The sequence below is a fragment of the Asterias amurensis genome, chromosome 10 (genome assembly GCF_032118995.1).
Source record: "Asterias amurensis chromosome 10, ASM3211899v1".
Taxonomy (NCBI): Eukaryota; Metazoa; Echinodermata; class Asteroidea; order Forcipulatida; family Asteriidae; genus Asterias; species Asterias amurensis.
This window is the reverse complement of record NC_092657.1, coordinates 18,392,179-18,410,486: the sequence shown is the minus strand read 5'-3', so window position 1 is coordinate 18,410,486 and position 18,308 is coordinate 18,392,179. Positions and strand designations below refer to the sequence as shown.

Here is an 18,308-nt window from a genome sequence, read left to right as displayed (position 1 = left end):
GCGTGAGACCTGAAGGTTTATTGTTTTACTAGGTATCTAGCATGAAACGCTACATAAGTAAACATATGACTTAAAACATGACGTATAACGTAGCCTGCACTGAAAGTGCCAATTGATTCAGTAAATAGTGAGAAGCCGATTACATCATGTTTATCGTAAGTTCCATACTCTCCTGATGTCCTTCTTATCTGGAATTGACACAATATCAAGTTCTGTGTTCCATGCAGAGGGGAGCAGGTTCTCCCATTTTCGTTTGTTTCCCTAACATTTTCCCAAAACTAATTCTACAATGTAAATACTTTTTGTAAAACCTATGTTATACAATATACAAAAGTAAAATGAAACTTCAAAGTGGTAGATACGTTGACAACATACTTTACTTGTTCAGTAGTGTTAAATAAATGTAATAGTTTTTGGTCGTTTGTTGCGAAACTATTGCTTTTATACGCAAACAATAATTATGTCTACATTACTTAACAATTCAAGCAAGGGGCAAATTTTCTTCATAAGCCAAGTTTAAAAGATTTTACCACCTTCAAGTTTGGTTTAAGAGTTCACACATTTTAAATCACTTTTGTTTCTCAGATATACCTAAATGTCAATGAATGCTAGTTGAAGTTACATTCTGCCTAATTGTTAAGTTGACAATGTGCGCCTGGCAGATTGCGAGCATTTCTACTTCCCATGGTTATACGTCATATTATAGGTTAAAGAATATTAATTTCGTTTTTTACCCATACACCGATGTGTATACTCAGTACTTCCCGAGTCCTGTGAAAAAATATCACAGGCATGTTACTCGGGTGGGATTCGAACCCACGACCCTTGCAATTCTAGAGCAGTGTCTTACCAACTAGACTACCGAGGTTGCCCGGCAGCTAGAGGCAGTTCGAATCCTATGTTTTGGCAGCGGGTACCGCAACAATCAGCATTGTTTGTTTTGAGTCTAAATGCAGAGTGTTGTAACCCCGAGACAACATACGAGTAGACCTTAATGTAGCCATCCACACTGTTAGAGTGTTGGGCATCATGCAGGAAATTCCTATCGTTAGCCCATTATGGGCTATGCACTTTCTGTAGGACAAAAAACACAATGTCCACAGATTAGCATTAAACTTTTACAGTTTGAAGATAATGATGGTAGAAAGCTTCCCTCAAAATATTACTTGCTGATGATGTGCTAAATTGTTTGAGAAATGAGTAAAACAACATGTCATGAACATAATTTTCGTCTCAGTGATCATGAGACGAAATCTATTTTAGCATGTTACACGTATTTTCATTACATTGTTTTACTCATTTCTCAAAACCGTCAGCACCCCAGCAACTAAAATGTTAAGGCCGGCTACGCTTTATACTAGCAATGTCTTAAAACGGTGTAAATTAAATGTAAATCTGTGGTCATTGTGTTTTGTGTCACAAAAAGTACCCAAATTATTTCATAAAGATAAATGCCTGATCATTTGATCAACCCCTAGGTTGGTTCAAATGAAATTGAATGATCATTGTGATAGTTATAATAATAATAATAATAATATTTATTCGGGCAATCACATTTACAAGCACATATACATACATTAAAAAATATTTAAGAAAACAAAGTAAAACAACAGTGGGGTGCCCAGGAGAGCATAAAAGTATAAAAAAATAACTGTCGCCAAAAGGCGTATGTCTCCTAAAACCCTAAAAATACATTAAGGCAAGAGGAGGCATATAAAAAAGCACAGAAGATAATACAAAACACAAAACAATTTAAAAAGGCAAACAAGCAAAGACAAACACAGAAAAACACACCAAAAATGATATACGTAAAAAAAGCAAGTCTATACATCAAAACGGTTTAAGAGCAATACAACAAAATTCCGATGAGGGGACACAAATTAAATGACACTGTGAATTGAATCATAGAATGATTTTCTTCTTTAGATCGGTCTCTATACACGATGTGACCTTTACATTCAAAATCGCCCTCTGTTGACAAAACACTGTACACGTCATATTTCGCCGGGCAAAAAGACGTGTACAGTCTACCCGCAACCCATGCGTTAATAGGCCTATTTGCCCGGTTTTATATGCAGTGTTGATTGTGGTTTTTCATGCGTGACCTCGGTTTGAATGAATAATTAGGACAAAGGGCTTCTGAAATTCAGTCTTTTTTAGCCTTATCTGAAAAGTATTGACAAAAATAATGTAGCAGTACATTCAAATGGAGATTATATCTGTCGTTGTGTATGAAAACAAATCAGTGCAACTTAAAAAAAAAAATGCTTCAAAAAGAAAGAAAATAAGTCACAAAAACACGGCAAACTTTCCCGTTATGATTGTCGGCAACAGTCCCCATTTGGTATATATGGATAGATTATTTCATATTCTTCCCGGAAATGTTAAAAGCGAGAACACGTCGTAGCTAGTCCAGTCAGGATACAACGAAAAAACAGCATGATGCCATATCAGTCGATGATGTCATCATCAGCCAATCACCGTGCAGGAAAACCATGCTGTCTAATAGTTGATTTTTTTGTAAAGGGAGTTTTGGATTAACGGTGGAAATCGTTGTATCCTGACTGGACGAGCTACGATCCGGTCTCGTTTTTGACATTTTCGGGAAGAATATGAAATACTCTATCCATAAATACTACTTGGGGAATGTTGCTGACATTCATAAAGGGAAAATTTGCTGTGTTTTTGTGACTTGTTTTCTGTCTTTTTGAAGCAATTTCTTTTACGTACAATTTTATCTTTTTGAAATTTGAGTTGCATCGATTTTTTTCATACATAACGACAGATATGGCCTTCGTTTCAATTTTTACGTCTACTTTAGCTGACTGTCAAAACAAAAGGTCTTTCCCGGCGGTATATTCGCGAATCGTGTACTTTCTAGCTGGCTGCCAAAACAAAAAGGTTTTGCCCGGTGGTATACGCGCGAATCATGGTTTCGAGTGACGTCAAAGGCCACATCGTCTGAAGGGGCCGGCTCCGTATGTGTGTCGTCACTGACTGAAAACGAATAAACCAAAAGTATCAACTTTATTAGATAAAAATATGTCACTTGTCAATTTATTGACCATTGCTCATTTTCAGTATATGATAATGTATGCAGGTGATTTAACAATAGCATGGCGTCACAGGTGTTGGGTTAAAAGTAAATAATATCGACATCATTTTGGCCATTCACTTAATACGCAGTTATTGACACATTAATTGAATAAATATCAGAACATAAAACGGAGGGTGCACTTTATTATGTTACGTTTTTGTTTGCTTGATAGGTCGGGTTTGGCTCTCCAAGCTGGTAAAAGACTTGATGGATGTGAAGCTGCATCGTTTAATGATGATAAAGACTGCTGGACACAAACCGGTAACGTCATTGCACTTGGTCATGTGCTATATGAAAAACATCCTTACGCTGGTTTCATGTATGTTGTAGGTCACAAGTTCCCGGCAGGTAAATAATGTATACTGGTGTATGGGTAACATTTTAATAGTGGTATTTAAATATAGTTGGAGAATAATTCATTTTATCACTCACAGAATACATTATTCAGTGGACCCACACAACTGTTGTGGTGCCACCTTGGCTAGTTCAGTAATGCTATGTGGGCTTGCTAAGCCCAGTACAGTTGGTCTTTTCATGACCTTGCACATTTTTCCAGGGTTTTCCCGAGACGTCTTTTTGCAATGGGCGGAGCTCAACAGGTCGCCCTATGCTGCTTATGTGCGGGAACTTCACTTCGGTTCAACTTCCAACCAAGTCAACACCCAAATGTTGTACTTGTACTTCGAAAATTTGTAGGAGGGGTGATGTAAATTGATGCAGCCCCGTAAATTACACCGAAATAGCTCATCCCAACCTAAGACAGATGAATGCCATCAAAACGAAATAGAGTGAGATTAGACCAAATAAATTGTGGGTGCTGCAGAACAGCTGTCCCAATGCGGCGACTAAATGAAGTGGCATACCTACTAATGGAACGCCGTTTCATTTCCATCTTCTTTGGGTTAAATGCTCCAAAATATCTGGCTCGAGGATAATCTGTACAATTGTACAAGACTATGCTTTATGTTGTTGTGTGTTGTTCACCCAGCCTGCTGGGGAAATCCAGTTATTTCACCTTTGTAAAGGTCAATCCAGGACCTACTTAGAAATTGACAAAATTGTTCTTGTTCTTAAAATAATTGCTCCCATCAATACATTGCCCTGTAAACTCATTTTCGGGTCATGTCACGAAGGGCAATAATTGTACATGCAGCCAATATAAGACAACTTTCACGAAGGAACAAACATTGACTTGTCAATTTCCGTAAAATAGAGTTGCAAGAAAATCTTTTTTTTTTTTGCTGCTGAGGTGTTCCTTCCTGTTGTATTATGTAGTGCATATGGTTGCCTCCAAATTTACATTTGTAACTAATGTACAAGATAACGTAGTTTTTAAGAAAGAGGTAATTTCTCACTTAAATATTTGAATTGAGTCCAAGACCTAAGCTGAGGTCCCAAATTTAAGCATCTGAAAACACACACTGTGCGAAAACGGTGTTTTATCTTCGATTCATAAATACCTCAGACAATTTCGCTATTCATATTGGTGGAGAGCGCGTCACGTGGGTGTGTATAAACCTTTGTTTATGGCCGGTAAAAAGTGTTAATTTATGGGCGTGACACGCGACCTTGCACCTGTTCTTATAAGACAGTTTCTTCATTCATATCGGTCGAGAGCAATGGCTGAAACCGTTGTGTCACATCACGCGATACGCGCGAGGCGCATAACATTCCCTTATAAGGAGTTGTTTACCAGAGGGCGGTGGAGGGCTTTATCATTTTATAGCTGGAGGGGTGTTGTGATGAAATAAATCATTTAACAATTAACATTTTTGCATTTAATTTACTTTTTGACCAAAAAGTGATGATGTTTTAGGCCGAAAAGGTATTTATGAATAAGGGAATCAATGTGTGGTGGATAGGTTTCAACTAGTGGTTTTATCCCAACGAGGCCTGGTTCTTGATCATTTTATACCGAGACGAAGTCGAGGTAAATTAAAAAGAACCAGGCCTCGGGAGAATTAAACCACTAGTTGAAAACCGATTCAACACACTTTGGGTCCCATTCAAATACCTTTTCGGTCAAAAATATCATCACTTTTTGGTCAAAAAGTAAAATAAATAAAAACAAAAAATTTAAACCTCATGGGCCCGATCAAGGAATTACCACCATCCATCCTCTTTAAATTCAATGTAGTTGTGCCAGGCCCATGTTGTCTGAATTTGTAGATTAGACCCTTCAAAATTTGGTTAAAAAAAATATGTAAAACTGTCCATATTTGTGAGCAGTAAAGTACGGATTTTGTTTGTTAAATTTATTGACTTTTTAAATAATCTTTAAAAAGTAAAACCTCATGGGCCGGGTGTGTTCCTTAAATTTGACCCTCCCGCCGGCGAAATGAGTCTGATGTCAAACGAGTAAATGGTCCTAGTTTGACAGTCGATATTCGAATGTCAAACTTAACTAGTTCCTCCTATGAATGCCAAACAACAGTTACTGGTTTGACATCAAACCCCAATGGTCGGTCTCGGTGAGTCACATGGGTGTTTCACTTGTGTGATAATGGCGGCGTTGCGAAGAGACGGGCTGCTTCCTGAATCCAGATTTATGTCGTGCGCACGAAAGAGAATTCGTGTGCACAAAATATATAAAATTTTTATTTTTGTAATTGTCCCTTTTAGGCTCCGTACAAAAACGATCACTGTTTACAGTATTATTTTATGACACCCCAAAGTATTGTTTCAAATGTTAAACTTGCATCGGAGAGAGAGAATATTGGTTTTTATCCATACACCCTATATTTGCCTGACACTGCTCTAGAATTGCAAAAGTCGTTGGTCCGAATCCAACCCGAGTAAAATGTCCGTGATTTGTTTTCACAGAACACTAGAAAATACTGAGTATATACAGGGCTAACACACATCGACATTTTAATAGTTGTGTGAGAATAATCTGTACAACTGTACCGGACTACGTTTTATGTTGCTGCGTGTGTTGTTCACTCAGCCTCAACGTCCTTGGTTAAAGCACTGGGGATGAACATGTAGGCTGGTTTGCAACATAGGAAAGGAATCAAAAAAATGTTGAGTGGTTTAACTGGTTTGGGTTTATTGAACAACATGTGGCATACACTCAAGTTACAAGGATCTATGTGTCTTACATAATTATTATGTTAGTTTTTGAGCGATCTATAATCAACGCTTTATTGTAGTTTTTGTTTTTTCAAATTCAAGGGATAACAAGTTTTTTTTTTGCATGACAATTTATAATATACTACTTTTTGAGAAAGATCCCTATAGGGATAGGCCCTTGTACCGGGTGAGTGAAAAAAAAATGCAATTATTAGTTTGGAGTGTATACTTTATGAACAAGAGCAATGTTGAACAATAATGTACATTTCTAAGTATAGTAGACCAGCCAAACTTTAAAAAGTGCTCTAGAAAAAAAAAAATAAAAAAAAAAACGGCATAGTTTGTTATTGGCTGGCATCCATGCTAGAAGTATGGATCATGGGCTCGGGAAGACGATTAGGGTGGATGCCCAGCTTGATTTTGTATTTTAAGGTAATTTGGGGGTAAAAAGGTCAACAAAGGTCAAAAATCAATATTTTCAAAATTGTGTCAAATTTCTTCACATTTTGATAGATCTATCCATAAAATGTATTTTTAACTTTATGTTGATACTACAAACCTATGTAATTAACGTATAAATATTGACCTTATGCACAAATGTATAGCAAAACGAAGTGTAAAAGTGTGATTATCTTGAAAAGGGTACATTTTGAGTACACCAATTGTTTTTGCACTCCCTATCCTCATTGGTGCATATATTGGTTCCAAACAACATTTTTTGAAAGGTAAATATACCCAGGCAGTTTTTGAGAAAAAACAAATTTCAAATACCACCTTCATGTGGGGGTCTTAACGACTCATTTTAAGGTCAAAATTTCAAATAAGGCAAAACAAACTACGATGGATCCAACCATTTGAGGATATGTGTATATGTACCTCAACCCGACCAGGAGGGCTGTTTAAAATAGCTCCAAAAAGACAAACTAAACCAATCTACACTAACAAACCAATCTTCACTGATGACCAAGAAGAGATACATGATTATTATGAATGCCATGTTCAGGGTAAGATTCATTGAATATAAAAGACTCGGGTGGGATTACCATCCACGACCTTGCTCGGCTATAGCAGGTGCATTACCACTAGGCTACCGAGCTAGCCCACGTCGGGGAAAACAAAAACAAAAACGTTTTAATGGGAAACATCTTTCTCTCTACATTTTAATAAAAGACGAAAAAGGTAGCAAAGCCGGGTACTAAGACTTTAAATAAAAATAATCACAGTTCGTGTTTTCTATGAAAGATGTTTCGATTATTTTAAACTTTTTCAAATCGCTCTGTTTATTCCCCCAGACTGTCAGGCTTTGTTGGATGCTGGTAACAAAGACAATGGTATATACACTATCCATCCCTTCCAGAATAACGAAGGAATCAAGGTGCTTTGTGATATGACGAACCATACCGGCTGGATTGTAAGTCAGCACTCATTTGGGAATGCATCTCACTCATGTAGATTCAAAGACATCTTAAACAGTCCGCCAACTCCGAAGCAAAATCTTATTTAACTTTAGTTGTATCCAAGCATGCTTGATGCTCTCAAGGTTACATTACGCCAATAAACACACTTGGGTAAACCGTTCCTTTGAACATTCTGATCATCTAATTGGAATGCTCTTCTACCGCACCTCAGACTAAAAAGAACTCTCTCCAGCTTCAAACCATCCTAAGAACTGACTTGTATGATGTTGTATAGCACGACAAATCATTATTTTTTTCAGAACTGTTAACAAATGAAATAATGTGCTTAACCCTCCGAGCCGGCCTGATAAAAAGAATTGTACATGCTGGATCCACATAGTGTTTGAATTGTGCACACATAATGTTTTAATGGTATGACCAATTCTCTGTAACCACACCTTAACTATTTAAGCGTTTGTTGAAAACAAAATCACACGTAAAAATTAAAATTTTACGTATTCAAATGATTAAGTGTTTGCGAAAACAGTATTTAATTGTGTGTATTATAATGAGAAAATATAGACTAATGGCGTCCCCTTAATATTTGTTTACATTTGACTTAATTCAACCAGAAACCAGCTGCATTACCAGAAATCGGTTCTTAAAAAACAAAATTGATCCACACTTGTTGTAATAACTTTAAGAAAAAAAGGATCGCCCTTTCACCCACGCCTCCCTAAATATAATTTTTACTATTATATCTTTTTCGAATAGTTTAAATTAGCTTCATTTTATCAGGAAAAGAAAAGAACAGTTTACCGATTTTTTTTTTTACATTTTGAAGTTACCTGGTCAAAATAGCTAAATGAAGATCAATCTGACTGTCGATGAAAAAAATTATCTTAACAAAACAAAATGTTACGTTTGTTTCAAGGTGGTCCAGCGACGCTATGACGGATCGGTCAGTTTCAACCGCAGTTGGGCAGAATACAAGAAAGGCTTTGGGTCAATGGATGGTGAGTTCTGGCTTGGTAATGAGATTCTACATGAGCTGACTGATGCTGAAGGGAACTGGACAATCAGTCTGGACCTAACCAATGAAGATAACATGACCGGTCATTTGCTGAAGAAACAGTTTCACGTCGGACCTGGCGATTACACCCTGCTTCTGGAGCACTCCGGGATACAACAAAGTGGTATGTGTAACGTGTGATTTGTATTCACCATAACCAAGGCTCCACTTATTATATTAGGATTAAGGCTATATTCAAGGCTCAATTTAATGTAGTGTTGAACAAAATTTAACTTTATAGGCAATGTTTTGAAGGGCATGTTCTCTAATTATTATGTTGCATTAAATGCTAACATTTCAAAACCGCCATTCAATTTAAAATTAAATTTTGCTAAATATATTTACCGTTCGTCGACTACTGAGAAAAGTTCAAACGAAAACTATTATAGTTTCATCAACAGTTTCTAGTTTGCAGATATTGTGGATACTATTACCAGGGCTCCACTGATTATATTGATAGTCTATCAAGGTTATTTTAAAGGCTCCATTTATTGTAATTTTTTTAAAGAACAAATTGTAAAATATTTGTTTGTAAAACACAAACGACGTTTTGACGGGCCTGTTCTTAATTACTATGTTGCTTTATGTTAACGTTTTAAAACCGCCATTCAATTTAACACTAAAATTGATACAATTAAATCTGTTAGTTGACTCTGGGAAAAAATCTAAACGAAGCTATTATTAATTCAACAGTTACTTAAAATAACTAAAGGCTGACTTGTTTTTGTTGTTTTCTTTCCAGTTGGTAGATATTGTGGACACAAATTAGGAATGGAAGACGGGAGCATCTCTGATGATAGGATTACAGCATCTAGTCAAAATGATTTCTGGTATCCGCCAAGCAATGCACGACTGAATATGAACGGTTGTTGGGGACCAGCTGAAAAACAAGGTTCATGGCTTCAAATTTATATGGGTTTAGAGCCTGTGCATATTGAGGGCGTCATCACACAGGGTCATCCATACAAGGGTTACTATGTGACACACTACCAGGTACAATACAGCATTGATGGCACTGCATGGCTGTATGTGAATGAGGCCTCTACTCCACAGGTAAGAGTACTCGGCAAAGACACCTTCCATCCAGACATGTAATCATGTATTGACACTCCAATTAAGCTATACAACTATTATTCATGACCAAAAGCTTAATTATCATTTTTATTTCTTTATTTGTTTCCACCCCTGTTTTTTTACAGACATTCGTTGGCAACACTGATACAAACACCCCTTACCAATATTCATTAAAAACACAAACACTCCAATATTGCAGTACAGCCGTTAGTTGTAACCAAAGTGTTAATAATCATTTTGTATTTATTTGTGTCTCCACCTCTGGTTTGAATTTATTTTTACAGACATTCATTGGCAACACTGATGGAAACACCCCAGTTACCAATATATTCCAGCAGCCTATTCAAGCACGGTACATCCGCATCAGACCAACAGCCTGGAACCACCACCCATACCTACGTATTGAACTCCTTGGCTGCAGAGGTATTGTTTCAATCAATCACCACGGTTTCAAATGTCAGGCTTATTGTACATAATCTCACTATAAAAGGATTGGGGTACTTTTTGTAACACAAAACTCAAAGTCTACCGATTTACATTTACATTTAACTTACACAGATTGATGATAATGTCAGTAGAAAGCTTATATAAAAGATATTACTTGCTGATGTGCTGTAATTTTTAAGAAATGAGTAAAACAATGTCATGAAAATACGTTGTACATGCTAAAACAACACCAAGGGAAGCTTTCTACAATTTTTGTTTTCAAACTGTGTAAATCTGATGACATTTGGTGTCGTCCTAAAAAACAGTACACAGACCCTTAAAACGAGACACGCCTAACTGATTTCGAACGTAAGTCTATAAATCTCATCTATAAAGCAACTAGAAAACAATTTATTGCCAGACTTGCACAGAACACTGAACATAACAAATTCGGTGCATCAGCTGCAAACCAACAACCTGGAATACTTAAGATATTGAGCTCAGTGGCTGCAAAGGTAAAGGATATAATTTAATGATATGCTGTTGGCCACTCACCACGTTCTCCAAGAACACGAAGTCATAAGATTGAGACATTCAAAACTGTACTCGAGTATGAGTTGAGCACAGTATAAATCAAGTACATTGCAAAAATATAGAAATGGTAAAAAGTCGTAAAGTCAGAATATGTTTGCACTCAACCTCACTCCTCTTCAAAGTTATTGTAAACAATTATTAGACTACACATTAGCTAATATTATGAACATGTACTATAAAGCCAAATTAAAACGTGTTTCTAAAGTAAACCATGGTCTTAATAAGAATTAATTAAAATTAAACAATTCTCAAGTTCACAAGACCATCTTAAAAATTCGCATAAACTGAATGTTTTCAATAAAGGCTGGCTTGATGGAACACTATGAATTTGTTCATTTTCTCAGTCCATGAAGTTTGTCAGCAGAAGCTTGGAATGAAAGATGGTACCATCCCTGATGGAAGCATAACGACATCGTCTACTGATGACCAGAAATGCAGCGATAACCGTTACGGACGGCTATATGTGTACGGTGGCTGGTGTCCCACATTGGATGACAGAGCCAGTGCATGGTTCCAAGTGGATCTAAAGCAACCGGTATTGATTCAAGGTGTTGTTACACAGGGTAACAATTACAGGTCCTGGGTTACAGAGTTCATCGTATCTTACGGTGACACTGAGCAAGACATGCGCTTTATAGGAGGTGCAGAAAAGGACAACGCACAGGTATGACGTTATAAATACATGGCAGAAAACCGTTCAATGCAGAATATTGAATAAGTATTAACGACACCATATGTAATTGATTACGAAAATATATTATTTATTGACCATCGATTCACTAAAACGGCAATTTTACTGTTTCTCCATAATCAATAATTCTTTTGTTTTACATATGGAAACGGAATGAACTTTTAAACCAGATTTTGTAAAAAAAACAATTGTTTATAACACTGTTTATCAGCATGTTTTACCAAAAAAGACACTGCTGTAGTAAGCGTCTGCATATTTAACAATCTCAACTTAAACAAAATCGATATTGTGTATGGAAGCTGCGATTCTAATGACATTGGCGGAACCAAACTGTTCTGTTCTGAGATAGCTGTTGTTATTGGGCATCACATAATTATTTTTTACACAGAAATTCCCCGGAAATACAGATAGGAATACAAGAGTAACCAACATGTTTAGTGAGGAAATCAGAGCACGCTACATCCGCATAATACCAACTGGGTATCAAGGCGATCGTCCTGGACTGCGTATTGAACTCATTGGATGTAATGGTAAAGTCGTAAACACATTATTTTATTTATTTGTCAATCCCTTTTGTTTTTAACCAACAAAAACAATAAAAAGATTTTTCCAATATTTGAATTGTTGAGTTTTTGTTTATACTCAAGTCTCAAATTTAAAAGGAAACCTACGGCATTCCTTTTGATCTAATTGACATAATTGAGACATTTCAAACTGTACTCAAATGTTGGTCGAGGACGGTATAAATAAAGCACATTACAAAATGAAGAAATACAAAAAGAGAAGACAAAAAAACCATGTTTTGCACTTTGCACTACCCCACTCCCCTTAAAGACACTGGACGCTATTGGCAATTGTCAAAGACCAGTCTTCTCACTTGGTGTAATCTAAACTTATGCACACAATAACAAACCTGTGAACATTTAAGCTTAATTGGTCGTCGAAGTTGCGAGATAATGATGGAAGAAAAAGCACCATCGTCACACGCAGTTGTTACTTTCAGATGCTTTCTTTCTCGAATACTTCGTTACTTCAGAAAGAAAGCTGTTTCTCGCAATGTTTTATACTACCATACAGCTCGCCATTGCTTGTTACCAAGTAAGTTTGTATGCTAGCAATTGTTTGGGATGCGTTTTGAACTCCTGGAATGTAATGGTAAAGTCATGCAAACAATTATTTTACTTATACCATAACCATAACCATAAATTCTTCTTCAATTTGGTTTGTTGAAACTTTGATTAATAATTTTAATGGGCTACGTCTCATATTTTAGGCCAACACTGAATTCATCTTGATCCCATAATATGGCAGAATTTTAGCACTATTATAGACAATCGCTGCAAATACTTTTGATCTTTATCCAAACATGTATCATTAAACATGTATTACATGCACATGATCATTCTAATTTATATTTGTATAGCTAATTTTTATTAAGCAAATAACAATACATAGCAAAACTCAAGGGCTAAATACAACCGCTTCGGGGTGTGCCTGTTTTTGACTCACGCTAATAAGTTTGGCTTCTTGTAGTGAGCTCCCCCTGCAGTATCATAAATGTGTACTTATTTCCTCCTGGCTTAACTGTATTAATTGGAACATGTATATATTTTGCCTGTTTTACAACGTTACTGTGGAAACAATTAACCTTAAACATTTGACCTTAAACCTTAGCTCAATTTGAGAAAACATTTGTCATGTGAATGGCGGTAAAGTCACTTGCTTGTTTTTTTCCGAAACAGACCATACTGTGACCAGAATTCGAACAATACATTATAAAAAAAAAAAAAAATGCACTTCAATTAACCTATTATTGTGTTGCTTTTATTTTAACTGATACAGAACGCTTCTCTTGTTTGGATCGTCTCGGAATGGGAGATGGCAGCCTTCCAGACTACAGAGTCACAGCATCAAGTACACATCAGAGGGAAGATGGTAACTGTCAACCAAGCAATGCACGACTCACTCAATCAGCAAACAGTGATACTATTGGCTGGTGCCCTGATCCTAATGACATCAACCCATGGTTACAGATTGATCTCGAAAGTAATGTCATAGTAGAGGGAATTATGATGATGCAGGGATCTGATCAGGTAATCAATGAAGATGTGAGTCATGGGTACAGGCTGAAGTACAGTGATGACCAGAGCACTTGGCATACTATGGGTTCAGCACAGGTAAGAACATACATGTTTAATGTAAACTGATTAGGTTATTGGAACCTAATTATGTCAACCTGTCAAGCTTCTAAAGTCTGCTTCCATTCGCACCTTCTCGCATTTTGCTCCACACACCCGGAATGCACTCAGACAGGGAGTCAGACTTTCCATGCAAATTCGCGAAGTGTATCAAACATTATCTTTACCCACTAAAACACGCTGTGTTCTTGATGAGTTGGCGCTTTATAATGGTTTCACAAATCCATTAAGTCCGAATCTAAGAACTGACAAGCAAATTCTATTCAAACAGATTTGGTTGATCTTGTTCAACTTGTTTGTGGACAACCACAATGTCGCTGTGCCAAAGATACTTTAGTTTAAGCTTCTATGGCTACTTTTTAACTACACATTTTGTATTTTGTTTAAATCAGACTTATGGTCTCGAAATCAATTCAACTGTTGTGATATGCACAGTTGAATTGATTTCGAGACCATAAGTCTGATTTGAACAAAATACAAAATGTGTATTGATAATTCTGCTTTGCTAAGTTAAATGGTTTTTGTTTTACTAGTGAGTGACATGCTATTTGATTGAGATAACATGATCATAATTTGTAGTTTTTGTTTCTTCACAGATTATCCGAAGAAACACCGCAGCAGACTCGGTAGCTACCAGCATGTTCAATCCACCAATCAGTGCTCGTTATATCCGCATCATACTAAACCAGACTGATGGCTCTCTGTGGATACGTGTTGAACTACTAGGGTGCAAAGGTTACTTCTAACGAGATGTCTGAGACACATTGTCTTTAAAACAAGTTATATTCGTCTAAATATAACAGTGAACTGATCGCGAAAACTGTGTATATATATATACAAACAAATCAAACACAGCAATATTTTAAACAATAAAAGGGTGGTTGACAAAGTTACGATTTATAATTTTAAAGTGTACATAATTTGAATGAGTTTTGCTCAGCTTTTTAACGGCAACTTACAACTCTAAAACCAACATTGTTCTCGATCAGTTAAGTTAAATTCACGTTTTGTAATATTACTTCAAAGTAATGGCAATAACAACTTATTTTATTGATAAACGGAACTGTTTTCCCCCACAAACTTTCGATCTGAGAACTAGTTCTTACGATAATGTCTCTCCGTTTTGTTCTCTTAGCATGGACAATAAATTATCAAAAAGCTTGGTGATCTTTTGAATTTTAATGTTCACAAATGTGTTTTTTGTTCATGAAGTATTTCTAAACTCAATTGATCAACCAAACAAGATTTGTTTAATTAACTCACGAACCAGAGCCCAGTTTCAGTCTATCGTGTTATAGAGAAGCCTTTTATAAAAACAATCCAGAACTTACCAGAACTGGAGCACAACGCATTAACATCAAATCTTCAATCAATCAATTGTTTGTATTTACAGTACGATGGGTATGTGGTCAACGCCTTCTTAAGGAAGCCCATATTATTCCAGATGAATCACCACAGCTTCAGATTGACCTGCTGTTAGTAACTCTAGTTGAGGGAGTCATAGCTCAAGGGGAAAGCGAACCGTCATTTCAAGTAGGATACAGCCTTGATAACGTTACTTGGGTCTACCTAAGCCACCAGGGAGCACCTGAACAAGAACCTCAGGTAAATGGTTCTGTCATTGCACAAACAAAACTGGTTTTGTAAAGGGGCGCACCGGCTGAATTGGGCTATTTGGGCTACAACACAGACTAAGATAATGACTTCAAAGGTCTGCCAGGAATGGAGAAGAGCAGTCACTATAAAAATATGTGTTATGATCCTACACCACTAAATTGCGTATACGGTGAGCCGGTGTGCCTCTTTAAATTGACGAGTTTTGATTCTCGTGGACTTGTTACTCAACTTAGCATTAAACAAAGACAATTGGTAATCCCAGAAACTCGTACGCACAAGGAACATTGCAACATTATGAACAATAGATTTAGTTTTTCTTTGTGACGAATATAAAAGCAAAGTTGTCAATTTGTTTTTACCTTAATCAAGTTGCTCTATCTATCCTGTGCTGCAGATATTCCATGGTAACACGAATCAAACCGCACCGGTAACCATCATGTTTCAGCAGCCGATCCGAGCACGCTTCATCCTTGTCACTCAAACAGACATCGGATATCCAGCTGTAAGCATTGAACTCATTGGATGCAGAAGTAAGTTCCTTGAAAGTAATAACCCAACTGAATTGTAATTCCAACTGCTGGTGTTGTTTTACTTGTTGGTTTGGCTTTAATCTTAATATAAAGAAATAAAAACGATCTGAAACGTGTATAAAGCAAGCCTTGTATTAAAGTGTTTTGAAACAGTATAGCCTGCTAATTTACACCTTTCAGTATAGCCTGCTAATTTACACCTTTCAGTATAGCCTGCTAATTTACACTTTTCAGTATAGCCTGCTAATTTAAACCTTTCAGTATAGCCTGCTAATTTAAACCTTTCAGTATAGCCTGCTAATTTACACCTTTCAGTATAGCCTGCTAATTTACACCTTTGATATAACTTATGTTCTAGAACACGCGTGCAGTAACTTTTCTCAAAAAAAAGCTTACCAGACATTAAAAATTGCTTACTTAATTTTTGAAAAAGTACCTGAATCCTTTAAAAGAGCATCAAAAAATATTTGTATTTTATTTTGTTTTTCCAGATGATATTCTTGAGACTGCCAACAATCAAGCCTTCAGCATTCACCATCGTACAGATAATAACCAAAACGACACAAACTGCCCAGGTCTGAATAGTGAAGGAGGATGGTGGTTTAATAGATGCTTTGGTATACCTGGTGTAGATTATAACCTTAACGCTGAATATATCCAACCTGGTGATACTAAGGGTCCATACAAACGAGTTATTAGAGCTACTGAATGGAATGGGTCTCGTATTGTAAAGACTGAAATCAAAATTCGCCGCCAATCTCCACCTCGTGGCTAAAAATATTTCAGGATGAAAATGTTCTAAGCCCATTCACGGTCAAACGATTAGGAAACGCACAATCGCATGTTGGTGCGTTTATTTGTTAAATCGAAAAGCTGTTCAGCCGAGTCTTAAACATGTGTTACAAAAATCCGTTTAAAATTTGGTCTCTCACCGTCAAAAGATCAAGAAACGCAGACTAGTATGTTTGTGCATTATTTATCATACTCATTTACGGTTTGCCATACAAGATGGCGACTTTTCATGGCAAAAAGGGTTATTCAATACGGTCTATCAGCTAAAACAAATCGAATGCAGCATGACTGGTAACCTGGTGTTTTACTTGGCTCAAAAATGTTTTTTTAGATTACGTAGTTGAATTGGCCAGGTTTGCCCTAAAATCTTTATTTATTCATATTGTGCACTTATTAAGCATTGTTTTAATCAAAGTAATTTTGAATTGTATTTCGTAGATAGCTGCTGAAACCATATTTAAAATTCAGAAGAAGTTATCACATTAATGTAAAGTTAAACAAACTTTTCGTAAACATAAAAAACAAACTGCTAAATAAGTTACAGTTACGTTACGATTTAGAGGAAACACAGGTAGAAACAAAACCTTTGTAATTGATTTGAATTTTACAGAGTTCCAATTTTAAAAATGGTTTCTTGTAGAGGTTGATGTAAACAACAAATTTAAAAGGGTTTTATGAATATAGCGAACGGATTATTTAACTTTTCAGCACAATTCGGAAGGAAGAAGTATTAAGTAATAAGCATTGCCGCTTTAAAAAATTATAACTTTAGATAAATGTTCAGTGACTTTATCAAAATCACGCAAATGTAATACTTTGACTGTTATTTTCTACAAACAAAACGGCACAGCGTTTTGTCCCTTTTACTCAGCAATCTAACTTGTCAAACAGCCATATCAAACAATGCGTACCATGGTAAAATGAAACAGTTGCCATGGTAATACGTTAATCTTTTCAGTTTGTTCACCTGTATATGTTACATTAAAAAAACAAGTCTGTTAAAACAAGTCACGACCTTTGTGTTGATCAACATCCCCCTAACATACCATAACAACATTGAAGGAAAATGATTACATTGTGTTCCCATGCCTAATTCTCGATGGTTTTGATGTCATTTCGTTAGAGATACTGTAAGGGCCTTGTCACACAAGGTCAATTTACATGGAGGCAAACCAACTGCAGTGAATGTTACAGGACTACTTTGGTGGCAAATTTGTCAAACAATGCAGTTCCGTTTCCAGTTGGACAAACAACTTAGCCTTGCAAGGGAAAGATTTGTTCTTGAAATTTGAACAGAAACCTTCAAACATATCATTATGTATACAACTTTTAACAACGACTGCTGAATGATAAATGAACAGAGAAGTTGTACCTGTGCTTTTACATAGGTGGAAATACTTTTACAAAACTTTTCCAATCTTAAGTATTACATTTCAGCTTGATTCAAGAACTTCTGTCACATGCAATTTTCACTAAATTCTAACTTATTTTAATTAATATCTGCACCTATCAATATTTGTGTGTTAAGGTAGTATTATATTGGTGTTGATTAATATGGTAAACTATTGGTAAAATTGTCATCTCATAAACCGTTTTCAAGACTAAGTTTTAAAAAGAAATGTTTTTAAATTTAAATACATGAAAGCTGCGATTGAGTAGAAGAATAACAACAGTTTCATATTTGTCAACAAAGCAAACATGGCAAAAATCCTTAAAAGAAACATTACGTTTTACCAAACTGTGGTAAA

At 36.1% G+C, this 18,308-nt stretch overlaps 1 pseudogene; it reads left to right on the top strand.

Moving 5' to 3' along the window:
* LOC139942769 (uncharacterized) overlaps window positions 1–16,601 on the top strand; it is a 72,457-nt pseudogene extending 55,856 nt beyond the window's left edge.
* The last annotated feature ends 1,707 nt before the right edge of the window (window positions 16,602–18,308 follow it).